This window comes from Schistocerca piceifrons, chromosome 1 (assembly GCF_021461385.2).
Source record: "Schistocerca piceifrons isolate TAMUIC-IGC-003096 chromosome 1, iqSchPice1.1, whole genome shotgun sequence".
In the NCBI taxonomy this organism is placed as follows: Eukaryota; Metazoa; Arthropoda; class Insecta; order Orthoptera; family Acrididae; genus Schistocerca; species Schistocerca piceifrons.
Window position 1 is genome coordinate 1,057,423,396 of NC_060138.1, and position 14,512 is coordinate 1,057,437,907.

Sequence of the window (14,512 nt, forward strand, 5' to 3'; positions counted from 1 at the left end):
GGAGGAGATGAAGAGGGGGAGGGGAGGATGGAGGAGATGAAGAGAGATTGCGGGGGGGGGGGGGGGAGGAAGAAGGAAATCAGCACGTACCTTGAAATCGCATACATATGTAGCAATTGCGATGCATTTGCCAGATTTGGTAGTAAATTTTGTAAAGTTACCTCCATACTTTATAAATCACCATTACTGTGTAACTGGTAGAAGGTTAGAAAATTTTAATACCAGCAGAGATATAGAAGTGGGCAATATGTAAAAAGGGTTGACTACCCCTGCTGTATGTGATGCAAGCGGTGTTTACTCGGGATACTAACTCCTGGTCGTAGCGTCTCGACTAGCCAGTATATAAGGCATTGTTTATATGGTCACACTAATAGCTTCGCCTTTTGTTTTGTTCCTACGGTCTGGACACTAACTGATCACCAACAGCCTAGAGAGCAGTAACTCAAGTCTGGTACGAGACGTATTATGTTTCCAGTTATATTTGCGAGTCCTTGTACGAACTAGACGTAACGCGGCGACAGGTGGCGGCCTGTTCGTTACATCAGAGCGGCGGGTGAGAGGCGGCCGCTGGTCCATGTATGGGAGCAGGGCCGCGCTACGTCACGCAGGGGCTTCCCACGCACGAGTGACGTCACGGCCCGCGTGCCCACGCGCGCCCCGCAGCGGGCGACCCATTCAGTATGGCCTCTCTCCCTGCAGCAGCGCTGCCTTCCAAACACCCCGTATTTGCCTAATTGTGCGCCCCTGAAAGCAGCGCCGAGCACGTCTCTTATCAGATCCTCCCGAGCCCAAGTGGTATCTCGCACCGGGGCATTCTTTTCTTGCCACTGTAGCTCCCCGAGGTGCTCTTCTCGTGTCCGCTTCTCGTTATCTCTCATCTCCATAACTCGCAGCATCCTGCCGCCTTCTCTGGTTTTCATTGGTCGTAAATAAGTCTCCGTGCGAGTAAAGCCTGTTGTGTTCGAGTCCCACGAATGCTTATTGACGGCTTAGGGCGACAAGTAGGGACGCGTGCCCGACGAAGCTCTCCGTTAGGAACCAGTGGCCGAGAAAGAAAACAAAAAGAAACCGGACCCAGCCGAAGAGTCACTGGCGCCTTCACGGAATATTTCACTCGAACTTCAGAGTCATTGCAGCTTCAAGCACGATCTTTTGTTTTTGTTTCATAGCACTTGGTGTTATAGGTGTTGTTTTCAAGCCCTCGAAAGCATTAGACATTGTTTCATAAGTCACTCTTAATTTTTAAAATACTTCGCTTTACGTGACTTCATTTATGTATTAGACATTAGGGTTTTCTCTGACATGTTTTTCTTACGTTACAGGTAAATTTTGGGGCGTGTTACGGTTAGATGCTGTGTTTCACGATAAAGATCTGGGCAACGAATGTGGCTGTCGTTAATGGGCGAGCAACAAACTGTACTAGAAGCACAAAATAACTTAGCACTTTTCTGGGAGAGAAGGATTCGACTCGTTGTCAGTACAAGCTACTAAACATTGAAACGTGCTGTATCTTTCCACAGGTACTGTGAATCCAATTTTTTTTTTTTTGTCTTTGGAGTAAACCATTTAGCCAGAGAATTGACTATTAGAGACTTGTAGACATCATCACTTCTACAGCATAGACATTGGAAATTACATTAACACCAGTCAAACCTTATGGTACGATTTGTACTTTCATACATCCAACGCTGTCCATATAACATGTCTTCCCATACTCGATCGTTTGTGTATGACTTATAACTGAATATGCGCTTCTTGCAGTAAGGCAGCAATACTGACAAAGTCCACTATGAACAGCTGCGAAACAAGTCCGTCACGCACTTAGGTTGCGGAATTCCTGCTCTGATCTATGCCGTGAGAAAGTTGCGCCGTTGTCTGTCGTAACACGAACACCCTAGTATAACGTGGTTCAGATCTAAAATTGCAGTTGGACGGAATTCACAGTGTGGAGATGTCTGAACTTTTATTCTATAAAGATGGCAATGATATCAGCCGTGACCTAGCCGAATGCGCCTTATAATAGTGGCATTACGTCTAGGTAGCTTGATTTGGTAAAACCAGGTATTTTTAGCGGAAATTGTCGGCTCTATTGCAGCATAATATGTCCCTTGGAATGTTGTAAGCTTTCCCAAGTCTTTGACCACTTTTCAACGACTTGTTGAGCATCAGCAACGAAATCTTTATGTGGAAGGTGAGTTTAGTAAGGTTGGCCATCAATCAGACTTCATTTGGCCAGGTGGCCTGCCGACTCGTTGGATGAGATACCAGAGTGTCCGTTAATCCATAATAACTGGACATGTATGTGTTGGCTTTCGCAATGGAAGATTTACTGAATTACATCGAACACATGGCGGTTAGTGTTGCAGTCCCATGGCCGCTTTGCATTGTTTTCCAGTGAACTCATCAAGACAGGGACCGGATCCAACGCTGATTCCAGTGTACTGCCTGTCCTGCGAGAAAAAGGCTTGTTCTCCCTTCAGTTCTCCTCCGCCCTTTACAGCCCTTAAACTGGGTGACGATCGCGTGCTTATGTTCCCAACCCCCCCCCTGGTTATACAGGAACGTCCGAAGAGTTAGAGGGTCTACTATTGTCACCCATTTCCTTTTCCCACAGCAATGACTGCAGAATGTATTAGATAATGTAGCAAGATTTCAAGCGTCCAGCAATTTCCCAGTTGGGAAACAACGCAAACCATTCATGCAGTATGATATACCCGAAACTCCCAGTCTACAGCTAGCGTACTGTGATTTTCTCCTTGGGCGATAGAAAATAAAAGTTCTGTACCGACAGAGATAAAAAAAGATGAATTTCTGTAGCAAAAAATCGATGGGAATGGCACTAATGACAAAATCGTGTTTTCAGTGAAGGTGATTGCGTTGAAACCTGGCAAAAGCTCACGTTCTAGTCTGTGTAATATTTACATTTCGTTGTGCGCATTTAACTCAAAAATGTTCAAATGTGTGTGAAATCTTATGGGACTTAACTGCTAAGGTTATCACTCCCTAAGCTTACAGACTATTTAACCTAAATTATCTCAAGGACAAACACACACACGCATGCCCGAGGGCGAACTCGAATCACCGCCGGGACCAGCAGTTAACTAACAGTAAGATTCCAGCGATGTGGAAACAAGAACTAGCTTACCAAACACCCTGGGTTTCAGCAGATTGCTTGTTTTGTTGGTCAAGCTCTAAATATTAACAAAATACTAACTTTAAAACCGCGGTTAGTACTCCAGATTTTTCTTTCTAAACGTCTCCCTTCACTTCTGGTACTGTTCTGGGTATTTGAAAAAGCCACCAAACTACAATGCTATTGGAATTACATTTTAAATTGCAGATTCCCAAATTTATGACTGAATATACTGTTATAATGTGGGCAGGAAAGAAAAGGAGCACAACCTGACGCAACATTCGCGTTTTTGTTAATTTTACGTACTTCAGCGGCCCCACGAAATTTATTTGCTAGCACACAGAGCAATCATACTGACAGGAACTGCTAATACTGCTGTCCAAAAGAATTCTGCTGCGTGTTTCGTCGTGCAACAGGTTACAGTTATCAGCCTTTCTATTAGTGTCATTTCGAACTTAATTAAAAGACAAGGATCTAAGTAGTGTGGAGCCGTTGTCGACGTGCTGCCCCACATAATCCAGCGGTCACGTCCCGAAAGATAGGCGCTACAAACAGATGCAGTCATGTCTCGTCTACTCATATTACTAAATTAAACTCCCGATGCGTTTTCCTGTCTATATGTATACCATAATGTAATGAACTACAGTAGAGATTTTCACCAATAAACAGGTTGATTCACCAGGAAGGTTTATGTATTTAATTAGTAACTGTAGCAATATGTATAACGTACGTTTTGTTATTTTTCCATACTTAATAGACGTCTGGACTGATATTTCGTTGTAGGCTTTCTTCTTAACCTGGTCATCTGCAAAAAGAGACAAGTTAAATAATACTGCCTATCTCGGTGTGTAGGAATCTTCGATTTTCTTTTGCCATGTACTGGCACTGTCGATATACACGGTAAATAGAGTGGGCGATAAAGGAACACTTGTCTGACTTCTTGCGTCATTATTATTTCTGTAGTAATGGTTGAGCCGATATGTGTCTTGATATTGTTAACAGCACACAAACTCTGAATTGACCTTATTAAGTACTGAAGAATAAGATACTCTCCTAAAATTTCCCATAACGTATCTCACGAGGTCATTATTATTGTTGTTATTATTATTATTATTATTATTGTTATTATTATCCACAAGACCGATACGCGTTTGAAAATGAAACTCCCTATATTTTTTGCTGTCTGACAAATGGAAAAAACACACACACACACATATATATATATATATATATATATATATATATATATATATATATATCCAAAAGATTGAATTCTTATCAGAGGCGTTTCTGATAGAGTAATAAAATGATTTTAGATTGGGAAGATTTTATATATATATATAAGTCTTTTGGCATACATCTTATACCCACACTTTAGTAGTCTTATACCTTTGAAGTCATTGCAGTCATTTCTGTCCCCGTTTTTAAATACAAATAAGACAACTGTGCTTTGTCAACCTGTGGTACAAGGACATTCTTACAGCACAAATTTATAAAAGTTAGAATCCTAATCTTAAGATATTCACGGGCATATTTCATAAGTTCCGAATTTAATTTATCTTTTCCTGGGCATTTCCTATTTCACATGGGCCCTGTTGCATCTACCGTTGTCTGAATCATTCCTTATCACGGATTATCGAGAAAAGACTGACTTCCCTTCATTGCCTCTCCGTTTTTTAGGCTATATACGGACCTCATCTTTATTTCGACTTGGGAAGTCGCTACGAGAGGTAGTCACTTCTTGTTTTCTTACCTTCACGTGATTCTTGGACTACCACTGTTGTGCAGTTTTCGATTTTTGTGCGGTTCGCACTTTTAACGCTTGGGTCTTACTATCTGTAGTCATAAATGCCTTACAAACTTGTTGGAACCTTATTAGATTCAAGTAATTTGAGAAATTATAACTGGATGTAGCATTAAGTGTCCCAAATAGCATCCATACCACATTTAATCAGCTCTTCGTTTGTTTAAGTTCCTATCCAATCGTTGCTTCTACTTCCCCTGATTAAACAGATTAGGTGGGTTCAGGAACACACTGATAATCTTTCTCCTTTTTTTTTCAGAACAACAGAAATAAAATAAAACTGCATGCTATACCTGATTTATCTCACTATCCACAGCACACGTGTAAAGTTAAATTTCAGCGTACATGCAGCGTTTCTGCAATATCAGTTAATATTACGAGCCATCGCTTTTCGAATGAAGTAATTATATTAGGTAGCAAGACCGATGACCAAAATTAACTAATAGTTGACATTAGCTTTAAACGAACATATGTTCATATCTACTTCAGTATTGTGCTTTTTTTTAATAAATCGATACTTCAGTCTTGATGAAATTTGGACTTAATTTTTTTTAAATAATTTCATTTCGTTCTCTAGTTTATCATTTAGCATTTCATCAATATGCGTTTCACTGTAAATCAAAATAAGTTCTTGTCACGAACATTTCTCTTTTAGATTATATTAAGATAATTATCTACGTATATTAATAAAAGGTGACTAATTTCATTTATATGGCCAGCTATTGGCACCTCTGTGTGGTTGAGCAATAGTCGTTGATATAATCGGTGTAGCGTTTATGACACTCTCTTTCAGCCTTATCTAGACAAAGAGCAGCGCTTGTGACATGGACGACACATGTTCACATCTGCCAACTGAAGTAATAACTGTTTACTGAAGTATACATTGCAATGTGACCGACAAAGCCATTCAAAAACATTAACAGCGTCAAAGAGATGACTGGAAAATTGCTGAGGCCAGTGAATACCCCTTAGGCAACCGAGTGAAGAAAACCGCAAGGTCTAGCTACTTACAGATGAACAATGCACTGACACAAACCAAAAATCCTGAGGCAGTACACGGAGCGTTGGAAGAACCTGCGTCAAAATTTCATTCTGCTTAGGCAGATGTGTTTCTGATTCAGATGCCACTAAGCTCTTAATATCAAAAAATTTGACCATAGGAGATTATTCACAGACGCAGAATCCCTCAGATAATGTTTTCTGTAGCCTCCAACCTTTCTGTTATTGCTGAAAATTCCTGTGATGGTATAAATCGTAGTCATGTGTTGGCAGGCTGCATTTTTTTACCTTAGAATCTCGGCGAAACAAAAGCTATTTTCTATCTTGCAGCAATATAATTCCAAGTATTGAAATTCTTTATGAGGCTGAGTTTCAGAGTATTTTTTACGGAAGGAGCGTCACATTCTAGGCGTATTCGTAGTAGCATATTACTGCATTTATTTTGCATCCGAACATGTTGTATTTATGTAGTATGACTGGGATAGAATTCTTTTTTCTTCCTTTGAACAATTTAATTTAACTATATTGCTAGTTTAAAATATTATATGCATCTTTGTGGGCTTTTGGAAAGTAAAACAACACGGTTTGCCTATGCTAATTACCGATCGATCTCTGTCCTTTTTCTTGGCATTGTATGGAATGATTGTAATGGTGATATGTCTTGTGCATTTCAGGCATTTGGTATACATTCTTTGTTCCAAAAATGGTACGTTGAGTTGCTCTTGATCCATTCCAGAAACAAATTCTTTTTCCGTTTCGTAAAACAAATAATTTAACTTGGACCTGAAGCCATAAATTACTATAATCCACGCATGAATAACAACCAGGTGGCGTTAAGGGTCTAGTACCTTCTTAGACATTACCAGAAATGTGAAAATTGCGGCGCTGTCCTGCTGCACCAGAAACGTTATGCGATTGTTTCTGGCGGGCTACGTACAGTAGGTACTGACAGACATTGTGATGTTCCTCGGGGCTCTGTTCGCCGACCGCTTGGGCGCGCCGCCCGTGCCCTCAGGCCGTTGGAGAGATTCGAATTCAAATCGGACGAGCGGGACGTAGTTACTGGGCGTGGCTGCAGAGGGCGACACTGAATGCGATTAAACAGGCTCCGGCGAAACGACGTGAATATTTTAAGGCTGCATTCCGCTCGCACGACGCAGCGCGGGTACTGCTCTGCTGGATAAAAAAGAACCTCAGACTAGAGTACGGCAGAAATACCGGATCCTGTTAAATTTGACGGACGCTGTTAAGGTGACGGCAAGGAAGATTGTTTCTGTCATCGGCCACCGTTCTGGAATGAAACGTTTTACAATTTTCATTAATACCACTTCGGGTGGATATACAAGTGACAGAGACACAAGTTCATTATATTATTATCATCACTCATTTGACATCCACCTCTCACTTTAAGATCCTATCGCTGCCACAATATTTCTGACCCAACTACAAGATTAAAGATGACTTCCTGTTCGTCCACGAAATCAACTAGAAATAATCGAATAAAATTCTGAGGTAGACCTGTTCTTTACCAGATTCCTGCTTTAAATGGTAAAACAAAAGCAACGTCGAACTATTCCAAGCAAGCTTAATAGCGTAACTGACGTTCCCATTACAAGGAACCAATTGATTAGGATCAGCGTCGACCGCCGATTGTCAGCGGGATGATTGCAAGGAATACAGCTGAAGGCATACATGTTGCTGTTGCATGTTTCTGGTTCTACCCATTTCCCATTACGGTGTAGACTTTTCTTAATGTTTCCAATTCCTTAAATATTTTATCTAGGATTATACGCATAAGAATTCAGGAAAAACCCGACAGAGAATTTGTAGCATATCAGTGAGGACATCAACCAGAAAGAAGCTGTCCCGATCAAATTACAGGTATTAAATGGATCATGAAACATCGGAAAGTTCGAAACAAGAGCTTAATGATCACATTCATTACCTTCAAAAGAGCGTACGCCAGTATTCATAGCGAGTGTTTACTGAAAGCCGTTGAGGTGTTCGGCCTACACTCGTAAACCTAATCGAAATCACCGTTAACAGTATCAGATCAAACGATAAATTTAGAGGTAAATTGTCTGAACCATTGAAATTTGGTTCAAATGGCTCTGAGCACTATGGGACTTAATTTCTGAGGTCATCAGCCCCCTAGAACTTAGAACTACTGAAACTTAACTAACCTAAGGACATCACACACATCCATGCCCGAGGCAGGATTCGAACCTGCGACCGTATTGGTCGCGTGGTTCCAGACTGTAGCGCCTAGAACTGCTCGGCCACTCCGGCCGGCCCATTGAAATTTGAACTGACCTACAACAAACGGATGGTCTCGCATAATTACTTTCTAACTGCGTACTGGAGAAAATCTTGCGAGAATGAAGCATAAATCCAAGCAAACATCAGCAATAGCACAAATAGCAAATTTGTTTGTTTATCATTCGCAAACGATCCTGCACTATTTGCAAATAATGTCGAAGAGGCTGAACTTCAAAATAAGGTACTTTTTGGAAAAAAAACATAAAAAGTTGGATTGCAGATTTAATTCATATAAAACGGTAATGTTAACCCTCAAGTTTGAAAGACCAGCTGTTTGACTGAACAATAAGAAACAAATCAAGATTTTAAATAAGGTAGAATGTCTTGTTGAAGTCTTTACATAGATATCACACGAGCAATCGTCAAGATAAAGATGGAAATATCTGGCCAATATACAACAAGAAATCTCTCTCAGTTAACATTAAATCCAAACACTACTGCTCGTTAAACGCGAAGCTTCATACAAAACTGAAATACTATTAAATTTGAACACCAAATCAACAAACAGCTACAGGAGACGCATCAGAACAGTCATCAACAACACCAAATGGATGGCTAATGGAGATTGCTGCTAAGTAAGTGGTGTATGGGGAAAGTGAGTTAGTAGAAGATACTGTGCGCAAAACGAGGATAGCCTTTTTCCTGCATATACCAAGATTACCAAAAAAGCAGTCGAGAGAAACAATTGTTCAGGTCTACGCCGAGTTAAAGGATTTAAACAGAACAATGCAATAAATTCAAAACAGAGAAAAAAAGACGATCCTGACGAAGAGGGACAATTCACATAAACTAAAAAGTTGTCACTTCCCTGTGGCCTTATAAAAGCTCCACCAGTCGTAAGTTTGTTCATTACAACCGATCAGAGTAAGTGTTACAAAGATCCTTTCTTCGTATAACATGCACGAAAAGGTTTGGCTATAAGTTAGTTAGTTAAATATACTATAGATCACATGTACTCGATATCATTATGTGGGACGTTTTGTGTGATTTACGAAGAGAACACGTACAAATGCCCAACACTGAAGACTAAGACAGAAATGAAAGCGTATATCCAGAAGTGTTAAAAAATTAAGACATTTTTCGTAAAAGAAGTGGCACAAAATATGTAATTCTACGTCCGAAAGAACAGACACCAGTCATACACAGGGTGAAACAAAATTTGCGCACTCGGGCTTCGCACCGCGACTCCTCGCGTGCCAGCGAAAAAAAAATGTCTGTCACAAAATTTCATCCAGCGAGTGCATCCGACAAAAAGAGGACGTTAAAGAGTGGCAATCTGGCAACACTGTTAGCAAGCATTCGTTGTACTGTACAGATGGTGTAGGGGATAGAGTTTTACGTTAGCATGCAGGAAGTCGAGGGTTGAATGCTGTGCTGGGGCTCATATTTTTATTCGCTAATTTCATTCTGACATTTTATACTACAATATACATCGTTTCTTAGGACACATTTATCTTAAATTTACAACAACGCTGAACATAACAAATACGTGGATAGATAAATAAGAAATAGACAGTTGAAACAAATAACCTGTCATAGCACAGAATAACTACAAAAACAATAACAATTTCAAGATGCTAAAGATGACACCACAGTAAAATAACATCACATCTACTTGTTATTTATACTACATAGAATATGAGCGCTCATATGTCGCTCATTAGAACTAGTGACAATAAATGTTGTCGGTGCAGGATTTTCTGCACGAATTGACCTCTACATTGTGTCCCATAAATGTTCGATGGGAATCAGGTCGAGCGGTCTGGGTGGCCAAATCGTTCGCTCCAACTTTCCAGAATGTTATTCAAAATTATCGCGAGTAATGTGGTCCGCTGATACGGTGCATTGTAATCCATAAAAATTCCACCTTTTTTTGGGAACATCAAGTCCATTATTGGCCGCAAATGGTTTCCACGTAGCCGAACATAATCATTTTCACCAGACGATCCAGTCCATTCCTAGTAAACACAACCCACACCATTATGGAGCCACCAACAGCTTCCACAGTGCCTTGTTGACAACTTGGGTCTGCCACGCAATCGAACTGCACCTTCAGCTCTTAAGGGACTCATCTGACCAAGCCACCGTTTTGCAGTCGTGTAGGCTCCAACCGAACTGGCATGAGGCCGAGGAAAGGCGATGTCGTGCTGTTAGGAAAGGCACTAGCGTCTGTCGACTGCTGCCGTAGCCCTTTAACGCCACGTTTCGTCGCATTGTGCTAACGTATAGGTTCGACGTACGTCCCACATTGATTTTTATGGTTATTTTACGCTGTGTTGCTAGTATATTAGCACTGACAACTGTACGCATACGCCACAGCTCTCGGTCGTTAAGTGAACGCCGTCGGTCGCTACGTTGTCCGTGGTGAGAGGTAATGCCTGAAATTTGGTAGTCTCTTAATATTGAATACCCTAACAATTTCCGAACTGGGATGTTCCATGGATCTAGCTCCAACTACCATTCCACTTTCAAAATCTGTTACTTTCCATGATGCAGCAATAATCACTTCGAAAATCTTTCCACATGAATCACTTGAGTACAGATGACAGCTAGGTCAATGCAGCGCCCTTTATACTTTATGTGTGAAATACAACCACCATCTGTATATGTGAATATCGCCGTCCCACGACTTTTGTCACTTCAGTTTAAATTGCATCTACTGTGGTGGGCTGTGATAAGGTGAAATTACTATTACATGTCGCTTTGTGATATTAATCCATTTTCTGTGGCTGTATCACAGTTATTTCAGTGATGGAAGTGGAGCAAAGTTCTTGAAAAAGCATTCTTGTGATCCCCAAGACTGTGTGATGTGCCGCTGGAAACGTCTCTAAGGCCTCTTTTGTTGGCAGAAGGTAGTCTGGGGAAACTATTAGTTCAAGAGGGCCTCCTCTAGGTGTTACGGCCATTTTCGCAGAAGGCAGGAAGAGACCCACTTTGCTCCGGTTGAATGCTGGGCAGGTAACTACTCACTCTGGTCAGTGAATGTCATGGCCACCCAGTAGGTCCCAGAGTATAACATGATATTTTTGTCTTTCTTTACAATCTTCAAAGCTTGAGACACTGTGGCACTATGTGTCTAGTGTGCGAGTCAGTTCGCTCCAAAAATCTGGTTCATCTAACAGTACTGCGATGCTCTGGAGGGTGCTCTTGGTGCATAAGGTAGACCAATCATGAACACCCTGCTTCAGCCTAGTATCTACTTCATTTTTAAGTTAGACGTGCTTTCCTTTGCTTTTTCATGGAATAGCAACATACTGTAGAGGTATCAGATGCCAAATGTGGCGGCCAGAACTTTCCAAATGATTTATTTGTTTCCACTACAGCACTCTGTTCACCTTGGTCTGGGTCACTGGGTCCTGCAGTGCTGTGGAAGCACCCTAGCAGCCTGTGCAACCCAACACTGTGTTGCGCCAGGCCTTGTATGCCAGCTGCAGAGATCCGATTATGTCAGGATGGCTGCACCAGCAGCCGACTCAGTGGCCACCAGCCTTGTTGTTACCGCGCTGCTCTGCCGGGAGCCATAGGCCGGCCCTGCTGCTGCTTCTTCGCTCGCTGGCTTAGCTGATAATGCGGCGGCAATGACCGCCCACGATCTGGTGACCCTCGCCTCGGAAGTCTCCGGCGTGTGTCAGGAGCCGAGACGACTGCCGGCGGTAGCTAGCCAAAGAGTGGCCGGCCCTGGCTGGCTGCGGACCCCACGTCAGCCTCAGAGGGTCGAAACAAAGACTCACCGTGGACTGGGACGCTGTCGCCCCATCTGCTGCTGCGTGTAGCCCGGCGGTGTGACACGCCTCGCTGTCCAAGAGAGCTGCCACACTTAAATCAATCTCGTTAGAAAATGGCACATATTTATACTCGGCTGTGCACCTCTGTTTTGCTAACACGCCGCTCCGAGTCACCGAATCACGTACGCCCCGCACCCCAGTTGTGCCAGTGGGCCCTTTCTGCCTATAGCTTGCGCCATTTAAACCGCTGTGTTTACACTTTTCAGCAGTTCTGTGGCCTCCATTTCACTTCGGAACCGGTGGTCAACATAACTCACTGCAATCCGGTCGCACCTGGCTGTAACTTGTGCGTTCCAAAATACTGCACCAATTCTAACTTCCCTTAGCTGTGGTGCCGCTACAATATATCGCCTGACACATTCGTAGCAGCATGGAGTCGTCTCCTCTGCATACATAATTTTTTTAAATAGACAGCTGAGGGCTGGGAACTTTGATTCTGGGCTTTTCTGCTCGGGCTGTTGCAGAGAGGTGGTCATCTCCGGTCGTCGTCTGGTGGCAATCGGCGCACTCGAACTGTTTAGCGGAAAGTGAGTATCGTCATTGCAGTAGTGCGAGCCATATTCTGTGCAGCTCGTTAGCTGCTTACTTTGCCACACAGTTTATGTTGCTTCATCATGCTAGCATTTGTTATTATCTCGTATATACCCCTTTTTCTCAACACATACTAATCGTATAGGAATGAACGAGGTATCTCGTTTTTTAACTGGCTTCTGACACTGCATACCGATTTTGCGCTAGAACTTGCTATTTGTGAAACATTAAAAAAAAGGAGAGTTAACTACCATGGATGCCCCACTTCATACCAATCATGTACGAAGCTAACTTATTAATCACAAATAAGAGGCTCCCTTTTCAAAAAATGTGTTCAAATGTGTGTGAATTCCTAAGGGACCAAACCGCTTGGTCATCGGTCCCTAAACTTACACACTACTTAAACTAACGTACGCTAAGAACAACACACACACACCCATGCCCGAGGGAGGACTTGAACCTCCGGTGGGAGGGGCCGTGCAGTCCATTACCCCTGCCCGTCATACAAGATGACTTTTCTAATCATACTTTTCTATACTTTCCGAAACTACGAACATATTTGTCATTGTCGCCTTGAATTGTGATTTACCTACTGTTACTACGGCCTACAAAGTGCAATTAAAAACTCAAAATATAGCCAGAGCAAATTTTGCCCTTAGTGGAATACCAGGTAAGAAGCGAACACTACGTTCTAACCTACACATTTCGCGTTTATTCTCTTCTTAGTATTTTATATTCGTATTTCTCATTAAACTTCTCTTCAACAACAGGCAATAGACGTAGATGTCTCCTTTAAATAAAATCCTTAGGAATACATAAAAATGCGTAGACGAGAATAGAAATCATTATCTTACGTTAAGATAGTGTTGCCTGTTGACTTAAAAGCTGTGGGACTGCTGATGCTGTTTGCTCTTCGTAACATTTCTTAGGTGAGGGATTTGGGTGCAGATAGAATGGAGAAGATATGAGATAAAAGTTAAACTGCTCTCCTACGCGTAGTCAGGAGCATTTTCTCTGATGTTTCGGAAGGTATTTGAAACTTACTTTTGCAATATGTAGGTGGTGTCACCCCAAAACAAATATTGTCCATTTCCAATAACGCCAAAGGACGACGGCTGTGTGTGAAATCTTATGGGACTTAACTGCTAAGGTCATCAGTCCCTAAGCTTACACACTACTTAACCTAAATTATCCTAAGGACAAACATACACACATCCATGCCCGAGGGAGGACTCGAACCTCCGCCGGGACCAGCCGCACAGGCCATGACTGCAGCGCCATAGACCGCTCGCCTAATCCCGCGCGGCGGACGACGGGAAACCCGGTCTGTCTTCTGTTGACGTGGAGCTGTCCCTGTTAATATAGTATGTGTTACCCACAATTGTAGGGAATGTAGACACTGCGGCCAAACAATTAAGCTCCTCCGATTGTGACTGTCTATTCCCAGTCTGCCACGTGCTGTCAATGTGTGTGCATTCGTGTGAACCATATTGACGATTTCCTTACGTTGTGCCCCACTATGTCAGAGTACTTCGAAATAGCTGACGCGATGTAAAAAAGGATCTGCATAAAGTTTTGTTTTAACCTCTGCAAAGCTGAAGCTGAAACCTACCGCACGCTAAGGGTTGACTTTGCTGAGCTATCTTTCTACATCTACATCTACATGATTACTCTGCGATTCACATTCAAGTGCTTGGCAGAGGGTTCATCGAACCGCAATCCTACTATCTCTCTACCATTCCACTCTCCAACAGTGCGCGGGAAAAAGAACACCTAAACCTTTCTGTTCGAGCTCTGATTTCTCTTATTTTATTTTGATGATCATTCCTACCTATGTAGGTTGGGCTCAACAAAATATTTTCGCATTCGTAAACAGATCTCGCCGCGACGAAAAACGTCTTTGCTTTAATGACTTCCATCCCAACTCGCGTATCATATCTG